This window comes from Benincasa hispida, chromosome 12 (assembly GCF_027475165.1).
Source record: "Benincasa hispida cultivar pf3 chromosome 12, pf3_genome.v1.1, whole genome shotgun sequence".
Taxonomy (NCBI): Eukaryota; Viridiplantae; Streptophyta; class Magnoliopsida; order Cucurbitales; family Cucurbitaceae; genus Benincasa; species Benincasa hispida.
The window spans coordinates 33727330-33732098 of NC_143489.1; the positions used below are offsets into that span (position 1 = coordinate 33727330).

Sequence of the window (4769 nt, forward strand, 5' to 3'; positions counted from 1 at the left end):
TTGAGTATTTTCAACCTAGGGTTCATTTACTTAGAAAAAATATGCTTAATCAATTTTACTAAGTGATTGTTAAATTTTCCCAATATAACACTTATATTGGATAGTTTAACAATAATGATTCTTGTTTATTAAACATTTTAATAAACCTTAACCATTTGTTGCATGCTTATAACATATTTATCAAATTCACCTTCCAGGTCGGTTCCCAGGGTGTTCCATTTCCGTCACACTAGAAGAAATTCAGGCTTTAATGTCGATTTTAAACTGACATTAAAGGGCTTCAATAACACCAATAACACAGCCTTCAATGTTGTTTGCAACCAACATTAAAGGTCTTTAGTGATTAAAGCCTGTCAGTTGCAACCAACATTAAAGTTTTAATGTCGGTTGCAACCGACATTAAAGGCTGTTTTTTTTTTAACCGACATTGAAGCCCGAATCTATCAGTTTTATCAATTATTGTCTGTTTTTTAAAGTTCCCTTGCCAAATCCATTTTTTCGGTAAAAAAGTATAACATGACACATCATCATCAAACGCTATGACCATGACATATTATTCATGTATGGATTGTAAAGCTATTATATTTAATCCGCAAATTTTGCTATAGAATTATAATTTAAAAGGTGTACAATAATTCAGGCCTTGAAAACACAAGTTACAAATAATACAAAGATTATGATTTTACAAGGGCAACAGAATCTTCCGTGTAAGTTTCATTAGCCAAAACTTTATCTGCTATGAGTTTCTTGTAACTAAAGCTCAAGCCACCCTACACCAGAATTCATTAAGAAAATGATGGTTATCTGTGTCTCTCAAGAACCCTCTCAATTCCACATCAGAACCTTGTAAAAGAAACTACAACGTGGTTCTAATCAAAAGAGATGAGTTAAGAAAGAAGCTTTATAAGACTACCACCTTGAGCACCCCACAAAAGGTTGAAAGAGGGCAATAAATTGAGGTGGCTCAAAAGAAAAAAGCATATAATACGGAAATTCCCAAAGATAGAAACTATTTATCACGTATACTTTGTGTTTATGGTACCTAAACAGACCTCCCTTTCAGCGAGTTGGACATTGTATTCGTCAACTGTGTAGCCATCTTTTGATCTTCCTGAGGTTTGAAATATAGAAAATGGTTTAACAACAATAAACACATATGTTTATGTACAAATGCACTTAAATATGTCATGATATGAAAATGTAAGGAATGAGAAAACATCCCTACACTTGTTTACAAGCAATTATTCTTTTACAGGAATCAAGAGTACTTTCATTAGATCAAGGAAATCATCTTCCATTATTCCCTTTCTTAGAGAATCAACACTAGTTATTCAATTGAATTGGCAAGTGTACCACCACATTCCAAGTTTAAGTATGTAACTTACAATAGTTAGATTTTCTCAAAATAAACCCTGAATGCTAACTAACCTCAATGCTATCCTTTCCAAACCAAGAGCACAAGAAATAATCTTCTTTCCTTTCACCAGAGTGGTAGGTATAAAGAATGATGTACCATCTAAGAGAAACTACTTGTAATTCTGAACGTTCATTGTCAGTTCCTTGAATGACTAAATGGTCAACTGCTGGGTCAATGACTCGATTCCAAGGTTTCATAGTAAGAATTTCAGGAAACAATGCATAAAGATCTTCCCCAGCACCCAATTTCTTACTGTTTTCCTTTATTGCTTCAGCATCAGAAAATATTAAAGCCTAACAGTAAGGGAGAGAAATAACATCAGATGGCAAGTGAAGACAGAGACATGCTAGCAACAAGAATACATTGAGACGACACTTCAATGAATTAAGAAGGAAATACCTTCCAAAGGGCAACATAGTTAAATCTTATGTTGAAGTCAAGATCTTTATACAGCCCATGGTCCAAAAGTACCAACTGTGGCTTTCTCTTGCCTGTGTGCCGATAGAACAAGAATTCACAAATCAACATTAACATTCTTTTATCTCATAAAGAACAGGCAAGGCTACAGATTGATATCTCAAGAAGTTATCTATAGGTTTTTTAACAAATAAATCGATCATTTAGTAAGAGCTCACCTAAGATGCTCATTCTATTAGAAGGTAAGGGACGGACAAGCAAGTTTGCAGCATGATGGTCACAGTGCATAAATCCATGCTTATATATCATCTCATCAAATGCATGACTAACCTGTATAATAAGTTCGAGGTAATTTTATCAGCAAGTGATGTAAAACTCATATCATTGATTCATATTATGGTCAAGCAAGGAATTTAAAAAGATTTTAAAATAACATCTCAATGAATGGCCTGAAATCCTAAACCTGTAAAACATCTTCTGGCTAGTCAGATACAACTGTAAATCAATAAATAAAAGTTTACAAAACACGTGAGGATATAGGACTATCAAGTGGGTAAAGAAAGGAACACTCAATGAACGAAGACAAAATATAAATAATGCTCATAAATAAACCTAATTTTCTTGAATAAACAAAATGTGTGGTCTTACTAATTTTGCAACTTCTGATGGTTGAACCCCAAGCTTCTGAATGGCTTTAACATCATTTATTTGAGCACCATCCATAAACTCCATGGTCAATAACTTTAAGGTACTTAAGTTCCAAAACAGTGACTGAAATACCAATTTTAAGACAGAACCCCTCATTTTCTAACCAAAGTAATTTGTGTTTGTTCGAAACAATTCCAATATTCTCATAGAATCTCTGATATTCTTATATAAAATAGGAGGTCACCATGAACAGAAAGCTTACAAGTGGAATAGAACGGGGGGGAAAATCCAGTCAAGTTCATAACCTTAAAAATAACCTTAATAACATGAGCATTGAGGAGAGGAAAATCAGATTCAATGTTGTGCAAAACAGAAAAGGCATATAATTTCATATTATTTTAAGCCCAACGAATTTACCTATCAAAGATCAGTTTATGAAAGAACTTGGGAAAACACGTTGAATAAGATCTCAAGGGTTCTTAAGAATACATCTTCAGAAGGAAATCTACCTGATTTAGAATGAGAAGACTAACATGCGACCTAGCATTAAAGCATAATGGTAAGAGCAATCTGGAACAATCAAATTTTTAGGGGCTTAAATTCATTACCAGAAGCTAGCAAATAGGACATTGAAAATCCCATAGTTTCTTAAGTATAAATTTAACTGTTGTAAAGTCAGCAATTAAACAACTTGGGGAAAAAAGGAGGAAAGTTCATCGACATCCATGTGAAAACTGAAGAATCGTGAGAGAGAGTTTTTCATGACATAAAAAGAGTACATATAATCAAAGTAAAAGGAGTGTAGGAGAAGGGGCATACAACTGAAAGAAGTGTAGGAGACAGAGAGGAAAACCTACCTTTGGCAAACTTTCACTAACCTCATCAACCAACCATTTAAATCAAAACAAAAAAACATTCTTCATCGTAGGAGATCATATATCACCAAAAGTCTATGGAACAATATTATTGCTGCAGAACATTTTTCTAGATAGAGCAGAACTTTTCTTCATTCAGAGTATATAGATGCATGATTTATATGGGTTTTATATGGACAGAATGCATTCATCAACAAACCCTTAACAAGGTCATAAGATGTTCTAGAACATTACCTATAATCAACAGAAGGAAAAATTCGATATAAGGTGTTCACAATTAATGCAACACTAGCATGATCTGCAGTCACAGTATCAGTCATATGAGTGTGCTGCACCTGAATATAAAAGGACCATAAGTAAACAAAATTGACCCTCAAAAGTCAAATCAATATAAATACATGTGAATTCAAGTTCAAATTTATTGAGTACAACAAGACCTTCACAACAACTTTTTGCCCATCATGGAGCAACATGCGCTTGTGCAAGGGAAACACTGGCTATTGGATCAGGATTAAATTCAGAAAAGATCTGCACATGAGAAGGCTTGCTTCATGAGACAAATGTCTATGGGCTGTATGGCATCCCATTGTATTTCATCTACTTGGAGGTACGAAGTGACTCTATCTGCTAAGACTTTGCCCCTGTGTAAATGCAGATAGTATGTCAGGAAGACTGAATATTAGATATGGTAGCATTTGGAAGGTAGCCAATGCATAGATGAATTAGTAATTAAAGTTGTAACTATTGCACCCAATGACCCCAAACCAGATTTATATGTAAAAGGAAAATCAGTGGAAAAAAATAGAAAAATTCAGCATAATCATGAGTTCTTACTTTATTTTCATCTCTAAAGTTTGCACCAAGATCCATACGAATGATCGATAAAATGAAGTTGCAAATCCACCATCTTCGCAGAAGGCAAGGATACTTGACTGACCTATTACGAACGATTCCACAAACTACAACCACCACAACTCCTCACGCGATCACTTGCATAATCCCCGAGGAAAATGCTGAGATTTTCAAACAACAACAAGATCCAATCCCGTTTAGAAGAGCACAGAACATCAAACACATGGATCGCTCATTAGAAAATGGTGAAAGCTACAATGGCTTTGCACCGGGAGGCTTTTCGGTGCTTGATCCGTCGTTCTTCTTCCTCCTCGTTGATAATCTTATACGTGAATGATACATTTCTTAACAAAATGAAGGAATAAGATTCCCACGAACCCTAATTGCACTTTGAGGTCAAATGTTCACCAAGACATGGAGATTCAAGCAGCTGCCATAGCCAATGACCTTCGAATGCGGGCAACCACAGACGAACGACGAGCAACCTGATTTGCACAGCCAAACTTGGACGACAGACAACCTTTCGCATGACCAAGGCTTGGGGTAAGAGAGAAATGAAA

General features: G+C 35.0%; 1 pseudogene; it reads right to left on the minus strand.

Annotated features, from left to right (window-relative positions):
* Positions 1 to 674: 674 nt before the first annotated feature.
* On the minus strand, positions 675 to 4227 carry LOC120067483 (putative ABC1 protein At2g40090; annotated as a pseudogene).
* Between the last annotated feature and the right edge of the window lie 542 nt (positions 4228 to 4769).